This window comes from Leucoraja erinacea, chromosome 18, assembly GCF_028641065.1.
Source record: "Leucoraja erinacea ecotype New England chromosome 18, Leri_hhj_1, whole genome shotgun sequence".
Taxonomy (NCBI): Eukaryota; Metazoa; Chordata; class Chondrichthyes; order Rajiformes; family Rajidae; genus Leucoraja; species Leucoraja erinaceus.
Window position 1 is genome coordinate 19,708,989 of NC_073394.1, and position 20,127 is coordinate 19,729,115.

At 43.0% G+C, this 20,127-nt stretch overlaps 1 protein-coding gene across 8 annotated transcripts in view; it reads left to right on the top strand.

Moving 5' to 3' along the window:
* dennd5a (DENN/MADD domain containing 5A) overlaps positions 1 to 20,127 on the top strand; it is an 85,797-nt gene that overhangs the window by 8,058 nt on the left and 57,612 nt on the right. The gene's annotated exons all lie outside the window — the stretch shown is intronic.

Genomic DNA, 20,127 nt, shown 5'->3' on the forward strand with positions numbered 1-20,127 from the left:
GTCTGTGCGGATGGGTACAATGAATGGGTATTGTATGTTGACGTTAAAATGAATGTGAAGACTTGGTGTCAACGGTGAGGGGTATATTAAGGCATAGTCTTTGCGCTTGAAGGTTAGATGTAGAGTGTTAGTCTGTATACATTTCAAGGCCATGCATTTTTAAGAGACTTTTACATAAAATCTTTTAGTTGAGGGTTTAAAGAATTCCCAAGATAAATTGAGCACAATGTCAATTTATTATTCTACACCTTACTGCTATATCTGTTTCACTCTACCTTTTTCACTGATCTACACACAACTTCCTGGTGTTGACCTGTAAACTCATTTCCTCCAATGCTAGCCAATCAGTTAGTTTGCTTCTGTGGTTTTGTTACTTGCTACTTTGAGATTAGAATTACCACCCCAAACTTGATTATCTGTACGTTTTCAGTGACAGCACCTTTTTAAAAACTGTTTCTCATCTCTGGTTACTAGAACACATTTTCTGAGAGATTCATGTAGAAATCATTGTTAGTTTCAAAGATGATATCTCTTTTGCTTATGAAATGACTGGATAATATGGATTTTATAACATGGATCTTAAAAACTACATAATAAAAAACAGCCTGTTGGAAGAACTCGGTGGGTCAGGCAGCATCTGTGGGTGGAAAGGAATGTTTGGCATCAGGGGTCAAAATGTTCATCCGTAGATGCTGCTTGACAAGGGGTACATTTGCTTTCAGAAGTAAACCTCGGGATATACAAGCTGATTATATTTCTATCATCAAAAATGGTATTCTCATAATTAACTCTAACAGGTGTGCAAACCTGAAGACTGTAGGTCTGCAAACACCATTGTTTATTTCTGGGAAAATCAATTCACCCCCAATTGGGCCAAATAATTTCATAGTATTAAACGTTTATAAATGTTGACACTCCTAGTTCTTGTCACCTGACATTACCTAGTCACTCTTCAAGTATGAGTGTAGCCATGAGTGCTGCTAGGCCATGTGACGATCTGAGCAAAGTGACCATATCCTCACAACTTCATTCATAATACAGTCATTGTAAACTGGATATTCTGCCTCCTTCCTTTTCTCAAAACAGAGGCATCAAAATTAAAGTTAGTAGATGTTGTACATAATGAACTGAGCCATTGTGTGAATCTAAAACTAATTTAGCAAATCCAAGTTTGCGCTTGGTTCTTTACTTCTCTCCCCCCCCCATATACTTGTTTTGGTTGCAACATTTTATATTCCCCCTGTGCCCAGATTCTGATCTCAAGCCTTCACAGTCTTATTTCTAATATTTTTTATTGCATTGCTAGCATTGAAGTATAACATTTACACAAATTATTTGATATTATTTGCACAACAAACAACTAAGAGAAACAATATGATTTAAGGTAACATAGTGACATTGGCTAGTATGCTTGGAGTTAGAAACCTGGGAGGGAGACAAAAACACGGTATCTCGCTCATCAAAGCATATGTGTATTTCCCAGGGGAACTGAAGATTTGTCTTTTCTCAATACATATGAATGACGAGAGAATTGCATATACGAATTTCTTAATTTAGCACAGGCTGGGGATGATGTATTTACCTCTCTTGGTCTGTTAGGATTAATTATTCAGGCAATAAGCTTAATTATTCTACTAATCCATTTTATTGATAAATTAGTATTAAATGTTAAATATTTTGTGAAGAGTGAAATATTCTAGCACGTTTTCTTGGCTACAAGAATATTTTTGCGAACATTAATGATTCAATTTACGTGGGTTACAAATTTATCTTAATAGAATTATTTTTTCAGCGGCGTTGAACAAGTTTTTTTTTTTATTTTATTTTTTTTAAAGTGTTCTTGGTACCTGTTTTGTGTGCAGGTATCACCTTGCTCAAACCAATGAGATAGGCTTTTAATTTTTTATGAATGTGTCGACTTGACTGCATGGATCAAAGATTACTGTGGGACAAATGGGCCTCATTTCATGAAGCATTGGCCCCAGTAATGGAAAGTTATTTGAGGGAGGGGTGGGCTTCACTTGAATAGAGCTGGGGCTAGTATCTACGTTGTAGATAAGAATCCAAATGGAATGGTTGGAGAAGATGTTTCTGGGTGAATGACAATGTAGATGATTAAAGATAAAACGCAAGTCATTATCAGAATGTGTCAGGATTGACATGGGTCATTACATGAATAGAAAAGGTTTAGAGAGATATGGGCTAAATGCGGTACGGTGGCACTAGCGTGGATGGGGCATCTTTCTCAGCAGGGGCAAGTTGGGCCAATGGGCCTGTTTCTTTGCTGTATGATTCTATGACTTATCAAAACCTTGCTATTTAATATATATATATTCACTTGTTCCATCATCCAAACTATTGAAGGAAACAGTGGTGGAGTAACACAGCAGATCAGGCAGCATCTCTCGAGAACATGAAGAGGTAACGTTTCGGGTTGAGGACATCCAAACTATTAATATAGACTGTCCACAGCTGGGGACATTGGTCTGATTCATTAGTCAAAACCTCAACCTGAAAATGACCATTTAATTCTTACTCTTTGGGTTTGTCTGTAAACCAATTCCTATCCATGTCAATATATTATCCCTTTTCTATGTGCCAGAACTTAATTATCTTTAATATCCCCGTGTGGCATGTAATATCCCCATGTGGCCTTATAAGATCAAAGGCACTACTTTTGCCCTTATCTATTTAGCTAATTACAACCTTAAGCAACTGAAACAGACATGTCAGAATAATTTCCTTTCCCAAGTCCATGTTGACTCAGTTGAACCCTAACATTTTCTATGTACACTGTTACAACTTAGTCAATCGAAAATTCTAGCCTTTGGATTCTAGTTGTTTTGTAGTTCCTTCCACAATCCCCCGCATCCCGCCCCCACCACTTTCTTAAATGGAGAGTTAACTCATCAATGTTTTTTGTTCCCCTGAAGCTAGATTTATTTCAGCTCCTCGTTCAATCCAAACAGTTTCTATCTTTTTCCATCAATGTCACCTAAGTATTTGTTATCTCTTTCTTTATTACTTGACATAATTTCTTTCAGTAACGAACACATGAACTTTGCTATCCTTTCCCTTTTTAGCTACCGGGTATTTAAAGGAGCTTTTCAGTTTCCTTTTCATAACCTGATCAGTTTCTCAACACACACAACAGTCTATTACTATTAGTAATAATAATTACTGTTAGTAACAAAAGAGGTCTTACTATTAGTAATAGTATATTCTATTCCAATGGTTGCACAAAAATAGTGCCCATTTGTTTTGACCTTTCGCCAGATGTGCCAGGGTGTGTATGACTGGGATTGCTGGATTTTTGTCTTCCCTGTTTCACCAAATTTGAGAGAACCAAACCTTAATTTTCTGACTATGGGGCGTGAGATACTGATCAACGTTTTGGCTACCTGGGGTGTTTGTGTATCCAACGAGTTGCCCTTGACAACAACAATGTGAAAGATATAATATCTCTCAACCACAAAGTTACTCAAATCAAAAGAGGGGAATTTTGTTACTCCCCAAAAGAAGATGGTGGGTGAACCATTGATCTGGGGGGTATGATTGGTCATTTATGGTGGTTGCTTCTCAAGAGATGATTGATTGGCGAGTTGATGATGTGAACTGTTGCGACTAAACCAGCGCTAAGCTCCTAAAGAAGGAAAGGTAGAAAGAAAAGAACATTCTGTCGTTGGATATTACATTATGACTGCACTCCCAACCTCGAAGGCATTTTACTGCAGATTAAGAAATGCAGTTTCTTTGTAATTTACTAAAACACTAGGCAGCACAGCCAGCAGTAACGACACCACTGACCTAATTGTAAACACAAGGGACAGGGGAGATTCCTGTCCTACATCTATTGATCCTGATTATGTGTTATTATGTACAGCTGTTTGAAGATCAGTTTAACGTTGAATCACCTACATTTTGGACACTTTAAATTTGGACAAACTGACAAGGAGGAATATTTGTAACCTTGTTGATTAATTAATTGGGAAGAGAAAACATTAATTTGACATTTAAAATGGTTCATCCGTTTAGATTTGGGAGCAATTTAGTTGAGAGAAGATACTGCGTGGAAACAGGCCCATTCAACCCACTGAGCCTGCGATGACCAGTGATCACCCGTACACTAGTTCTGTTCTATTCTATACACGAGGGACAATTTTACAGCAGCCAATTAACCTACAAACCTGACAATCTTTCAACTGTGGGAGGAAACTGGAGTAATTGTTGTGGCAGTTCTGGGTTTGCTTAGTTTTATTCTTGGAATTGAGCAGCATTTTAATTTTGTGCTGATCTTTCTGGGTTTTGTGTCTCATTCAATGAAATTATTCATGCTACAAATGCAGGAAAAAAAGACTCAACCACAATTCTTAAATCTCTTAAATCAAGGAAAGAAACAGCCAAGAAATCTGATGAATGCGCTTAAGGGACTTTTGTTACATTTCTGCCCGAAATTCTGAGTGTAAATGATCTGTGAGGAATCTTAATTTCCTCACTGCAGTTCTCTTGATTTTAGTTCTCATGAAGGTTTTATAAAGGTTTTTATTTGGTGATTTCTTGTATTTTAAGCAGAATTGCTTTTTTGCATAGTGACCACAGTGAAGTCAAAATACAAAGAAATGCAATTATGCAAATCCTGGAGTCACATGAGACTGCAGATTGTTGAAATGGAGCAAAAACAAACCATTGGAGAAACATTTCAAGTCCAGCAGCAATTGTTACGGGTCTCGACCCGAAACATCACCCATTCCTTCTCTCCAGAGATGCTGCCTGCCCCGCTGAGTTTAGGGCCTGTCCCACTTGGCCGTCATTTACGCGACAGGCTGGTAGTGACTGACACACGATGGTTGCGCGCGTCATCATCCGTCCGCACAGCCGCCTGGAGCGCGTGACGTCATTTGAAGATAGACACAAAATGCAGGAGTAACTCAGCGGGACTGGCAGCATCTCTGGAGAGAAGGAATGGATGATGTTTCGGGTCGAGACTTCTTCAGTCTGAAGAAGGGTCTCGACCCGAAACATCACCCATTGCTTCTCTCCAGAGATGCTGCCGGTCCCGCTGAGTTTCTCCAGCATTTTGTGTCTATCTCCAATTGTCTTGGCCCCGCTCTGGGAGTAGGAGTGGGGGCGGATCCGGATCCGCAACGGCTGTGAGCCCCAGGTCGAGCTCGGCGATCGTTTGCCTGCTAGAATATACTAGACCAAGTGGTTGCGCCGCGCCAGGGTCTTGGGTCTGTCCCACTTTGGCCGTCAGTTACGCGACAGGCCGGTGGCACGCGAAGATTTTGTGCAGGATGAAGTCCACACTCCTCCACACCACTCCATGCGCCTGTCCAGCGCTACCCACACGCTACCCACACGCTAGCAGGTCGCGTAAATGGCACGCGAATGACGGCCAAGTGGGACTGGCCCTTTACTCCAGCATTTTGTGTCTATCAACTGTTATGGCTTATTCATTTGTGATCAAAGCAGCAGTATTTGGACTGAAAAATTATTATTTTTGAGAAAAATGAATTAATTTTGGCACGTTTCATAATCTGTTCAAATGCCTCATCATTCATGTACCAATGAAGTATCATCTGTGCTTTCATGTGGAAATGTAACAATAAATTTGCACACAAAGCACATAAATAGCTGTGTAATCACAGCCAGATAATCTGTTTAGTAATCTCGTTGTCACCTTCCCCCCCCCACCAGCTAACTACACTTCTACACTTCCTTGATTATTATCTGCTTGATCAGTCATTTTCACTTCCTACCCTTTCATATTTCTAGCCTCCCTCTCCCCTGAATCTCAGTCTGAAGAAGGGTTTCGACCCAAAATATCACCTGTTCCTTATCTCCAGAGATGCTGTCCCACTGAGTTACTGCAGTATTTTGCGTCTATAATCTGTTTGGGAATATTGATTGCAGACAAAATATTTGACAGAACTCTCTGGTTAATCACTCTATTTGAAATGGTGTGAAGGATTTGACCTCGATTTTAATGCACTAAATAGATGCGTTAGATGGGCTACAGCAGCAAGTGAAACCTCCTGTTGTGAGACTGCAAATTTCATTTCGACACTTTGCAGATATGGGCCACCTTGGAGTTAGGCCTGAGGTTAGAGTTGGAGGAAGGCAGGTGGCCAAGAGTTGAGAGTATTTAATTGTCAAATGTACTGACAATGGAACAATGACATTCTTATACCCAATACCCAAAGATAACATTAAAACAAAAATCAATAAATTAATAATACCAATACTAGCGCAAAAAAGCCCAAAGTCCTTATATCAAAGACAGTCCATAGTTAAAAGTCCAATTCATATTCATGGTTGCTGAGAAGAAATTATTCTTGAATTTGAAGTGAAATGGCATTGTAGAAAGGCCAAAGTAGATCATGTGATCTTTTTCTGTGATGAGTGAGTTTTGAAGTAGACTGTTATTTTTGGTAGACGGGTCACTGGAATCTTGGGTCAAAAATGGTCCCAATTTACTGTAATTCAATGGGGAAAATGTGAAGCTTAACCTGGGGTTGAAGTGAGGTTGCTGCTTTAATGGAAGGTTCAGAGTAGATTTTGGATGGTCCCCTCTTTACCAGGAGATTTCTACTGTTTGCAGAGCTGCTAAATGGTTTAAATCTTAGAAGGGAATTGAAGAAGGGTTTCGACCCAGAACGTTGCCTATTTAATTCGCCCCATAGATGCTGCCTCACCCGCTGAGTTTCGCCAGCATTTTTGTCTACCTTAAATCTTAGCTAAATGGCTTGGATTGAGCTGGATGTCTTGGATAGTCTTCTTATGGAGTCCACATCACAAGATTAGAAATTGTTCAGCCAGAGCAAAACACACTTCTCAGCATCTGCATGCAATGGATTCTTGTGCCTCTTGTACATAACCATATAAACCATATAACAATTACAGCACGGAAACAGGCCATCTCGGCCCTACAAGTCCGTGCCGAACATCTTTTTTCCCTTAGTCCCACCTGCCTGCACTCATACCATAACCCTCCATTCCCTTCTCATCCATATGCCTATCCAATTTATTTTTAAATGATACCAACGAACCTGCCTCCACCACTTCCACTGGAAGCTCATTCCACACCGCTACCACTCTCTGAGTAAAGAAGTTCCCCCTCATATTACCCCTAAACTTCTGTCCCTTAATTCTCAAGTCATGTCCTCTTGTTTGAATCTTCCCTATTCTCAAAGGGAAAAGCTTGTCCACATCAACTCTGTCTATCCCTCTCATCATTTTAAAGACCTCTATCAAGTCCCCCCTTAACCTTCTGCGCTCCAGAGAATAAAGACCTAACTTATTCAACCTTTCTCTGTAACTTAGTTGTTGAAACCCAGGCAATATTCTAGTAAATCTCCTCTGTACTCTCTCTATTTTGTTGACATCCTTCCTATAATTGGGCGACCAAAATTGTACACCATACTCCAGATTTGGTCTCACCAATGCCTTGTACAATTTTAACATTACATCCCAGCTTCTATACTCAATACTCTGATTTATAAAGGCTAGCATACCAAAAGCTTTCTTTACCACCCTATCTATATGAGATTCCACCTTCAAGGAACTATGCACGGTTATACCCAGATCCCTCTGTTCAACTGTATTCTTCAATTCCCTACCATTTACCATGTACGTCCTATTTTGATTTGTCCTGCCAAGGTGCAGCACCTCACATTTATCAGCATTAAACTCCATCTGCCATCTTTCAGCCCATTTTTCCAAATGGCCTAAATCACTCTGTAGACTTTGGAAATCCAACGAACCTGCCTCCACCACTTCCACTGGAAGCTCATTCCACACCGCTACCACTCTCTGAGTAAAGAAGTTCCCCCTCATGTTACCCCTAAACTTCTGTCCCTTAATTGCGATATGCGATATGCCATTTATTGTCACTATACATGTACAGTGAAACTGAAAGCTGCTCGTACTCAGTGCATACATACAATTTAGCACAAAAAACAAGAAACAGAAAAAACAAAAAAAAGAAGGGAGATGGGGGGGGGGGGGGGGGGGGAATAGGTGCACAAATTCTGCGGCGCTACATACATATATACATATATACAGATGGAAGTCCGTGTTGGGCGGTGTAGTCAGTGCATGTGTGAATTTGAATTTATAGTAGATATAATTCTCGGAAAGCAACTATTCCTGAGTCTGTTTGTCCTGGATTTGATGCACCTATAGCGCCTTCCAGAGGGCAGCAGGTCGAACAGTCCAAACGCAGGATGGGAGCTGTCTTTGATGATCTTCTTTGCCCTGCTAAGGCAGCGGGAGTCTGAATTCTGAAGTCATGTCCTCTTGTTTGAATCGTAGTGGTGGAAAGATTGGTGGAAACGGGGCCGCGACGTGAATGCTTTTTCCTTGACCCCTCTTGAATGGTTAAATGCTTTCTTTACTATCAGGTGTACCAAGGCACAGCAAAATACTTTTGTAACAGATCAGCAAGACTATCACCATACATAAGCACCATCCCCCAGTTCGTATAGAACAGGCCACTGAGCCCATATGCAAGAGGTACCACTTTAATTCCTCTTGCAGCTGGCCACATAGGCTCATTGCAGCCATGGCCTTCAGTACAGTCGGCGATCGGTGGGCTGGAAGACCGGCTGGCAGTGCGCGGCGGGCTGGGAGGGCACTATCACTATGTTACCTGGCGTCACTTTGCAGCCAGTGATAGTATTCGCACCATGCCACATCCGAATGATTATTCTGGGACTCAAATTTGTCTTTGCATTGTCTCTTGGAATCCTTGATGGCTTTGCGAAGATCATAGCTTGCTTTCCCTCGGATTGTTTGACATGTCTGCAGTGGGCCTGACCATCACCTGTGAATGTACCTTGCAGTTCATCCATAGTTTCTCAGTGGGGAACACTCGGATTGGCTTTGTCGGCACACACTCCTCTACTTACATGCTGATGAAGTCAGTCATGGCAGTGGTGTACTCATTCAGGTTGGCTGCAGAATCCTGAATGTTGACCAGTCCACTAACTCAAAGATTAGATACACTAAGAGTTGGCCGGCAGACCAGCTCACAATATTTTTAAAATATACTAGACCAAGTGCAGACCCGTTGGGTCTGTTCCCCCAACGTGCGGTTGTGGGGGGGGAGGCGGCATGCAGCGTCACACACACTAACTATCTCTCCCCCCCGCACTCGCGCTAATTACCCCCCCTTGATATTATATTAATATTATTAATTTGCTCCTTTTACCCCAAAACCATCCTATCTACTGACGCATAGCCCCCAACTTGCAGTCTCATCTAGAGAGGAGGGGGGGGGGGTAAAGAGTGAGGGCAGAGAGAGAGGGGGCAGAGACACAGAGGGAGGGGCAAGAGGGAGAGGGGGTGGCGAGGAGGAGAAGAGGGAGGGTAGGTGAGAGGGGAAAGGTGGGGGTGGAGGGGAGGAGAGAGAAAGGGTGAGAGTGAGGGGGGGGAGAGTTGAGGGGGGAGAGGTGAGGGGAGAGGTGGGGAGGGTGGAGGGAAGGGGGTAGGGGTGTGTGGAGGGGACGGGGGTCTAGGGGAGGGACGGTGGGGGGGGAGAGGATGGGGAGGGGGGGGGAGAGAGAGAAGATGGGGGGAGAGGAGGGGGGGGGAGGAGAGGGGGGGAAAGAGGAGAGGGGGGGGAAAGAGAAGAGAGAGGGGGGAGAGGGAGGGGGGGGGGAGTTGGAGGAGAGGTGGGGGGGAAGAGGAGAGGTGGGGGGAAGAGAGAGAGGGGGGAGGGAGAGGAGAGGGGGGGGGGGAGGGGAGGGGGGGGGGAGAGAGTGCCTTTTTATTTCAAACCAAACCCCCACAAACAACCATTTGCAGGCAGTGCTTTTTTACTTTAACCATATTTTCATTTTCAAACCACATTAAGGGTACTTACTCACAGTTGTGTGGACATGTGTTCAGTGTTATTCACAGCTCAGAGAAACGTGACCCTCTGCCTTCCTCCAGCTTGCAGACTAATTGAGGCACACCACTTCCTGAGTTGGATGATCAGCCATGATCATTTTAAATGGCGGTGCAGGCTCGAAGGGCCGAATGGCCTACTCCTGCACCTAATTTCTATGTTTCTATGTTTCTATGTTTTATAGTTCATCCCCCCCTGCCGCCAGCGGGGGCAGCAGAGAGAATGGGGAATTTTGTAAAATCATTAATATCTCTGTCATTATTCATCGACTGGAAAAATCCTCGGCACACATGCGGCGGAGGGGGGTTCTGAGCGAGGTGGCCAAAAATGACGGCCGTAGGTGGCGGCGTTCTCTCGGAAATCGCAGCACAGATAGCCAAAACCGGTCAAGAACAGACTTTTAGGTATATACTAGACCAAGTGCAGAGGGTCTGCTCCCACAATGGTGTGATCCCCCAACCCAATATTCCACCATGCACCCGTCTCCTCCAACGGAACTGAACCCGTTCACAAATGTAAGATTCCAGCACTCCCCTGCCTCCCTCAGCAGTGGATTGAAAAAAAATTCCAATTGCACCTACCCTGCCTGCTGCAGCAGTTCCAACTGCAATACCAATTGGCCCTCCCCCTCCTGTTGAAGCACTTGCTGTGATATCCCATTGAGGTGAAAAGTTCAGTGTTCCTGTCTTGCAACTTTGTTTTGAAGTGTGTTGGAAGCTGATAGGAAGGAGTGTATTGGGCATTGTGACATCACACGATGGAAACGAATCAAAAGAAAGAAAGGCAGCCGGACGGACGGACGGCAGGAGGCAGCCACAGACTTTTATATAATAACTAGACCAAGTGCAGACCCGTTGGGTCTGCTCCCCCAATGGTGTGATCCCCCAACCCAATATTCCACCATGCAGCCATCTCCTCCAACGGAACTGAAGCGGTTCCCAAATGTAAGATTCCAGCACTCCCCTGCCTCCCTCAGCAGTGGATTTAAAAAAAAGTCCAATTGCACCTACCCTGCCTGCTGCATCAGTTCCAATACCAATTGCCCCCCCCCCCCCACCCTCCTGTTGAAGCACTTGCTGTGATATCCCATTGAGGTGAAAGGTTCAGAGTGTTTCTGTCTTGCAACTTTGTTTTGAAGTGTGTTGGAAGCTGATAGGAAGGAGCAGCCGTCAACGAATCAAGACAGAAAGGCAGCTGGACGGAAGGCGGCAGCCACAGACTTTTAATATATAACTAGACCAAGTGCAGACCCGTTGGGTCTGTTCCCCCAATGGTGTGATCCCCCAACCCAATATTCCACCATGCAGCCGCCTCCTCCCAACAGAACTGAAGCCGTTCCCAAATGTAATATTCCAGCACTCCCCTGCCTCCCTCAGCAGTGGATTAAAAAAAAATCCAATTGCACCTTCCCTGCCTGCTGCAGCAGTGAAAAGTTCAGAGTGTTCCTGTCTTGCAACTTTGTTTTGAAGTGTGTTGGAAGCTGATAGGAAGGAGCAGCCATCCATGTAAATGGATCCATTCCGAATGGACATCTGCGAGTATTGGGCATTGTGACATCACACGATGGAACGAATCAAAAGGCAGAAAGGCAGCCGGCAGCCGGACGGCAGGCGGCAGCCACAGAGTTTTATATAATAACTAGACCAAGGGCAGACCCGTTGGGTCTGCTCCCCCAACGCAGCCGTTCCCTACCCATAGGCCCCACGGGAGACGTGGTCCTCAAACTCAAGCGGCTCAGGAATGAGCAGTGCGGCTGGTTTTAAATGGCGTCTTTGAGGCGAGATGCGTGTGCCAGCAGCCGTTATGGTCGCTGGCCAGCAGGAGGCGACAAAATGAGTGAGTGGGGGGGGGGGAGGGGGAGAAGGATTTAATGAAAAATGTGGACATAAACTGTTGTCCATGGATAGTTGGAATGATAAGTGAAATGTCTACCCAAATGGCTGCTTCTATGGGTGAGAAGCCAGTTTATTTTTGAAATATTGGGGGGTGGGGGGGGGGGGGGGGGGGGGTTTTCCCTAGGGGGAAGGGGGGGGGGGGGGGGGGGGGGGGGGGGGGGGGGGGGGGGGGAGGAGGAGGATTTGATTAAACGTGTACTTAAACACGACGAAATGTAATGAGGAGCGGATACTTAGAAAGAAAAGTGAAATCTCTACCGAAATGGAAAAGATCTCGGCGATTGTGCGTCTGGATTCGGCGTGGCAAGGAATCAAAGGAAGAAATGCAGCCGGCAGCCGTACATGTAAATGGATCCATTCCGATTGGACATCTGCGAGCATCGGCCATTCCGATTGGACGTCTGCGAGCATCGGGCATTGTGACATCGCACGGCGGGAACGAATCGAAAGGCAGGAAGGGCGCCGGACGGCAGTCGGTCGGATGGCACGAGAGTTTTATATATTAATAGATAGATAGATAGATAAATAGATACATAGAAGATAGATTAACATGTTCAGTTTTCGTTTTCCTAGTGGCTGAGGTAAATTGGAGATTTTACTGTCATGATGGTCCAAATAAATCTAACCATCCCAATCAAATCTTACCCATCCTCCCACCTTTTCCCTCTCTACTCTGCAATGTTCTTTAACCAGATCTTAATAATTCACGTTACATCTGGTTCCGCACAACATGTTCTCATTTGTTATGAAGATAGTTTATATATTTGTGCAGATTTTAAGCCATTTCATTTTGTTTTTCCACTCACTTTATTCTTGTGCATAGTTTTTGTATTCCTATAATATAACATTTTTAGTCATGGCCTTGCTTTTCCTGTTTATTATTTTATTATATTTGAGGGTTTTTTGGGGGGGGGGTTTATGTCCTTGTCTTCTTCTTGCTATTTTCAATCCTTTCCCAACCTCCGTGTGTATTCTTTCTGCTGAAACATTGTTCCCATCAACAAAGTTTCCTTGTTTATTTCAATGACTGTTTTGGTACGTTTCCCACATTTACCCATGAATGAATCTGCTTGAACTGTTTAGGAAGGAACTGCAGATACTGGTTTACACCGAATATAGACCCAAAATGCTGGATTAACTCAGCAGGACAGGCAGCATCTCTGGATAGAAGGAATGGGTGGTTTTGGGTCGAGACCCTTCTTCAGTCCTTCTGCTTGATCTGTTGACGTCTCGATCAGTTTGAACACCGTTTAGGCAGCAGCCTGGGTATTAGTACTCCCGAGATGCTGATTTTAAATTTGTTTTTTAATTCCTGCAGTAGGTCCTCGCTGTCTATATCTACCTGTGCCTTTTGGTGCAGCGAGACAAACCACCTAATTCTTTTTTGTTCCTCATGGTGTCCCTTTGGCTGGCACTCATTTGGCAACTAATACTTCAATGGCTTGTTAACTATAGAATTATCGATCGCTTGAATTTCTGTTCCACTTACCCATTCCTTATTGTCCACAGCTGCCCGTCTCTTGATTTGTATTATAGTTATCCTCTCCTTATTCTTGCCTTAGTGCTTTATTTAGGTGTTGTATAGGAGCCAATACTGTGAGTCTTCTTTCTTAACTTATGAAGTTCCAAATACCTGGCACCCTGACAATCTCAGTCTCCCCGATGAAACTGAGCTTTTCTCTGGAATGTGACTACGATTTAGATGAACTTACAAAGAAATGACAACTCCTCCCTTATTAGCCTCTCTTATTCTCTTCCATCCAATATTTTCGTTGTCAGAATGGAGTGGGGGAAAAAAGCAACTCAATGGGTCAGGCAATACCTGTAGAGGAAATGGACAGACATTCTTTCAGGTTGGAACCCTTCTTCAGAATAATTGGAGTAGAGGCCGTAAAGATGGAAAGAGAGGGGCTGGTGGTGTGGGAGAGGCAAAGCCTGACAAGTGGATGCAATTGAGCGGTGGCGTTGTGGGGGAAGGAACTGGCAGGTGGGTGAAGTAACCGACAAAGGCTAAAGGCGAAAAGGATATGAAAGGGTGTCAAAAACGGAAAGAAGAGGAGTGAAATGTAAATGTGTGTGTGTACTGAGGTTGGGGTTGGCAGAGTGGGGTGTTACTTGAAATACCATTAGGTTGGAAGCTACCCAAGTGGAATACGAGTTGCTGGTCCTCCAGTTTGCATCTGGCCTCTCTGGCAACAGAGGTGCCCTCGACACAAAGCTTGGAATGGGAAGAGGAACTCCAGATCAGTGATATGAACATTGAATTCTCCAATTTCAAATAAAATCAACCCAGCCGCACCTTAGTGAGCACCTGTTTCTCACACAATTATCCCCCACCCAAGCCACCCTGCTCCTATCTCATCCACCCCTGAATCCCATATATCATTTTATCTCCCACTTTCCCCTCCCTCTGGCTTTTCATTTTTACTCTTCCTCTTCATTCCTTATCTGACAAAACTTTTGTCTTCTTTCAACCTCTAGCCTTCATAGCTTACTCCACCCATCTGCCAATCATTTACCTTGTCTGTATCCTCCCCTTCACTTGCTAGGCTTTAACTTGCCCCCCCATATCCTCTTTTTCCAGCTTTCTCTCCCCCCCATCCCCCCCCCCCCCCCCCCCCCCCCCCCCCCCGCCCCGACCCCATTCACCATTCAGCCTGAAGAATGATCCCCCACCTGCACCATTCAGTCCCTCCAAAATTTTGTTTATGCTTAAGATTCCAGCATCTGCAGCTTCATGTGTCTACAGGTGTGTATTCTTGTCTGTATTTGAACTGGAGGCTGGGGCGGCTCTTTGCAAATATGCAGAATGCTCGTGTCATTGGAATTCAGTTTGTAATTTGATGTGGTGGAACAAATATGCACAAAGCATGTTGGAAATTGCCAACGTTTAACAGCGAGTGCTTGTACCAGTTTGTTGCATTTTTATATTTTTAGAGAAATGTGACTTGTTTTGGAGTGGTGATTTATGAAAGGATATTTGTTCCAGATGTTCTGGTACTTGGCAGTTATCAATCTTCAAATGACTATTTGATCACGGAGTGACCTCAATTTTATTGAACAAACATTATTTACCCCCAAATTATTGATATTCACATAAAAAAAAAAAAATATGGGTATAATTGTTTCATTTGCACTTTGTATTTCATATCCCTGCAATAGTTTCTCAATGTATACAGCAAACACATGTTACTATGGACCTCTTTATAAAGGTTTTTGGTTATAGCAGACAAACTTCACCGCCGCTTCCAGGCTGGAGCTACCGACCTTCACTGGGTTACTGATGCCTGCCCACACCGCCATCCCGGCTACTTCCAGTCCGGACCTTCTGCCGCCACCACCAGCCCACACAACTTCCTCGGTTGCTTCCAGGCGACGCCTGTCACCACCATCGACCCTCGCTACACTCCGGCCGCCCATGGGCTGTGACCACTAACACCGCATGATCCGTGCCACTCTCCCGGCTGCCACCAGGCCAAGGGCGTCAAGTCACCTGGTTTCCAGGTTCAGTACCTGGCCAAGTGTCTGAAGTGTCCCGACCCAAAATGTCAACTATCCATGTTCTAGAGATTCTGCCTGACCTGCAGAGTTACTCCTCATGTCCTTTTGTGTATTTGAAGTTCTTTGTTTCTGCTACTTATACAATGATGCTCTCTTACTTGGTAATCCCTTACTTGGTCGGCAATAACGGACACCATTTTTCTCCCCTCTTCCCCACCACCTCCCTCCCCCCTGGTCTGTCATATTGAGGATTTGCTATATTCTGATTTAGGAGAACAGCCATGAGTAATGCATTTTTTATAACTGACTGTTCAATAATCTGAGGCAAGGCTGGTTTAGCGTATGTAAGTTTTGCGAATGTAATATCATGAAAACAACACTGCTGGGAAAATGCGGAAATTAATTGTTGTCCTAACCTGACTAAACCTGTTTTCTCTTTGCAGTTTTTCAGTGTACTTGTTATTCAGTGTAGTTTTTGAATTCTAATCTAATAGTGTGCATTTCTACACAATTGGGTTGCCAAGTTATCTTTTGAATCAGGCCAAGCTACAGTTCAGCTTTGAGTTCAGCAGATTTGGGTCAATGTGATATGGCAGGAGACGTACTAAATATAAAACTAAGACTGCCTGTGGGTTGAATGACATAATTTCTTGACTGAGTGGGAGAGCAGTTCCAATGTTAATTCAACTTTGTTTTCAATTGTAATTAAGAGATCCTTGCAGAATTTCTACTTTTATGCCGATTGAAAATAAAATGCTCTTTTTGATATGTTTGTTTTGTTGCTTACCCATTTGAGTGACAATAGGTGCAGGAGTAGGCCATTCGGCCCTTTGAGCCAGCACCGCCATTCAATGTGATCATGGCTGATCATCCCCAATCAGTATCCCGTTTCTGCCTTCTCCCCATATCCCCTGACTCTGCTATCTTTAAGAGCCCTATCTAGCTCTTTCTTGAAAGTATCCAGAGAACCGGCCTCCACCACCCTCTGAGGCAGAGAATTCCAAAGACTCGCAACTCTCTGTGAGAAAAAGTATTTCCTCGTCTCTGTTCTAAATGGCATATCCCTTATTCTTAAACTGTGGCCCCTGAGTCTGGACTCCCCCAACATCGGGAACATGTTTCCTGGCCATAGCGTGTCCAAACACTTAATAATCTTATATGTTTCAATAAGAATCCCTCTCATCCTTCTAAACTCCAGAGTATACAAGCCCAGCCGCTCCATTCTCTCGGCATATGACAGTCCCGCCATCCCGGAATTAGCAATAGCAAGAATAGTCCTTCCTCAAATTAGTGGACCAAAACTGCACACAATACCCTATAAATATAATGCTTCACCAATAAATGTGTGCTACACTGAAAGAGTCATGTTACTTTTATTGATACTTTTGGCACAAAATTGTGGGAAGATGTATAGGGTATCCCAAGCAACTTGCGTCTAATTTAGTACATTTCAGAATCGGAATCAGAATAGTACTTTATTTGCCAAGTATGTTTTGCAACATACGAGGAATTTTATTTGCCAAATCAGTCATACAAATAAATAGCAACAGATCATCCAAAACACATTTTAACATCCACCACAGTGACTCCTACATATTCCTCACTGTGATGGAAGGTGAAATAAAGTTCAAGTCCCTTCCCTTTTGAAGGCATTGTAAAAAAAATTGTAGTTTAAGAAAGCCAATTTTGTTTAAAAAATCTCCCTGGAACAACACCAAAAGAAATAATCAGATTAGTCATTGTTTAGAAGCTTATTGGGGTGGAAACAAAATGTGTCGGAAGTAACTGGAGATGCTGGTTTAAACTGAAGATTGACACAAAAAGCTGGAGTAACTCAGCGGGTCAGTCAACATCTCTGGAGAGGAGGAATGGGTGAAGTTTCGAGTCGAGACCCTTCTTCAGACTGAAAGTCACGGGTAAGGGAAATTAGAGATATAGATGATGATGTAGAAAGATATAGAACAATGAATGAAAGATATGCAAAGAAATATGAGATCTCCTCCAACCTCATCTACTGTATCTGTATAAAGTGATTTCTGATCACTTTGTATCCTTTATTCATATTTTTCACATTACTTCACAGGATTATTGATATCTGACAAGACAGTTTGAAGCATTCTACAGTCTATCTCTGTAAATACATAATAGCATTGTGAAAAGTGATCTCAGTGTTTGGCAATGCTTCACAAGCAGAATGTGCTTCAATCCCATGTCTTTTTATGCTACTTCCTCCTTCGTACGATATTAATTTCAGTTTTCCACTGATTGGCATAAAATAATGCAAAATATAAGAAAATTATGAATAATATTTGAACCCCACATATGAAAAGAGCTATAATGCCATTTTTGGGTTTTTTTTTTTTGCAAAGCTAATAACTGAGAATTCTGACAGGTGTCAGGTTGTATATAGATAGTGGCAGTAAGTGTCAAATGGCGGTTTGTCATGGTTTTAATCATGGTTTGTATTTCTTTAGGGACACCAAGTTGCCGCTATAGAATTCTGCCCTATCTGACATTAACATTAACAAACTCCTTGTTCTGTCGTATCTCTACTACATTCAGATTCGGATTAGTTTATTGTCATATACACAATGAGGGCTGACAGCTCAGCGGCAGACAGCAGGTCAATTCTTAACCCTCCCGCGCGCAATATACCTCACATCTTTTATGCAATGGGGATTAGTTACCCTTTCTTGAGGGCAGTAAACCGTGGACATAGACTAGCGGGCAGACACAGCATAATGATAAATACAACACTGAGAGCAAAACAGCAGAAGTGTGAAAGATTGTAGTTCAATCTGAAGTAGTGGAAGTATATTAAATGCAAGAACGGATTAACTGAGGTTGAGTTAACAGTTAAGGGGCTGTCCCACTGTGGCAACCTAATCTGCCAGTTCAGAAGAGTGTCTTCAACCTTCAACCTCGAGGACACTCGTCTGGAAAACCTTGAGCTGGATCAACCATCACCGATGAAATCGGGAACTGGGTCGACCGACCGCACACACACAAACACATCGTAAAGGCGAGGGCCAGGGATAGCGGGGAGGCGCTGTCTGAATTTAACACCCGCGATGAAGAAGGTGAAAAACAGCTGCACAGTGTACGGTAGGTCCTTTAGAGAACATGGGGGGGTCGAGGTCAAGGTGATCGAGAACTAAATGTAGCACATGAGAGATGGCCTCCACCATAGACCCATTTTTCCTGTGTACATTTTGCAAAGGGATGAGATTATCTGGAAGACTGGTGCTGATATCTTTATTACCAGTCTTTCAAAGCATTTAATTATGGTTGATGTTAGAGGTGCTGGCCGGTAATCATTGAGACAGATCACTTTATTTTTCTTGGGTGCTCAGTGAGCCTTTAAGAGAAGTTTAGTTTATTTAGTGTTCAACAACAGTCATTCTTGGGATTGTGGACTAATTTCCCTGGTAATGCTTCAAGGAGAATGACGTCATTTGATGCACATCTGATGCAAATATCACTTCAGCTGCTAAATCCAGTAAATGGTCATTATCACATTTTACTCCATGGTGAGTACATTTTCAAATGCGTGGCACTAAAATAAGTAAGTGCTATGTGATCTAATTTCTAAACTGATGCATGCACATGCAGGTGAGACCTAAACTGGAAGGCTTAAATTCAAAATGAAAAGGAGCGAATGCTGCAAATATTCATCAGATCAGGCAGCATTTGTGAAGAGGGAAAGATTTTAAGGTTGGTGACCTGTCATCAGAGATTTAAATAGAAGATTATCGCAAATGAATTCCAGAAGTAATTTGGCTGAATCTGCTTCACTGAGGTATTGAGTGACTTGTTGAACTTGGTATCAGATGTCCTAGTGTGGAAACGACCAGATAAATGAAGGAGAAGTGAAGTTGACTGTATGAGGAGGCTCGTCTGGAGCATAAACCCCAACATGGATCATCTTTTCTGGACGGTCTATTTTTGTGCTGTGAATGCTATGAGCAATCAAAGACTTGTGGTTTAAACTGTATTAATTTCAATGCAAGAGGCCTGACAAACAAGGCAGCTGACTTGGGGGAATGGATTGGAATATAGAAGTTGGATATAATAGTTTTTACAGAAACATTGGTGAGGAATAGACAGGGCTGGCTGTTCAGTGTTCCAGGGTACAACTGCTACAGATGGTATAAAGGTGGAGCTAAGAGAGGAAGGCTGTTGTGTTTTTTGATTTGGGAGAATGTTGCTGTCGTACTAGGAGAAGATATTCCTCGGGAATCATCCAGTGAGAGTAAATGAGTGGAATTGAGAAATAAGAAGGGAGAGATCACTTGAAGGGATTGTACTAAAAGCTCCGTAATATAAAATTTGAAAAAATATTATGGGTAAAGTGAGTAACGAGAGAGAGAGAGAAAATACGTTCCCTTAAAGACCAGTGTCCTGTGTCTATGTGGAAGCCACAGGATGTGGGCGAGTATGCATGTTGGTAGGTGCAATCAAAACAAGGGTCTTTTTTTTAATCATTGTTGTGTTATGAATATCACAGAAAGTATTATGTACTCTCAAGATCACATTTAATAGAATAATATTGCTTAAATATATAGTTATTGGATTTTGCATTTTGGAAAAGTCCCAGTTGAGAGGAAAACAGCAAAATACTGAAAATATTGGAGGTGAAAATGACTTCAGGACAGTTTGTTAGGAAAAATGAAGAAATGGTAACAGAATACGTATACGGCTGAGTGAGTATGCTTTATATGTGGACCAGATATATTGTCAGTGCAGAGGGGCTAGGAGCAAGGCCAAGTGTGCATCCAGAGTCAAGGTCTGGAATCGTACTAGGTATACAGTCAAAGTTGGGATAATGGAAGTGTTCAG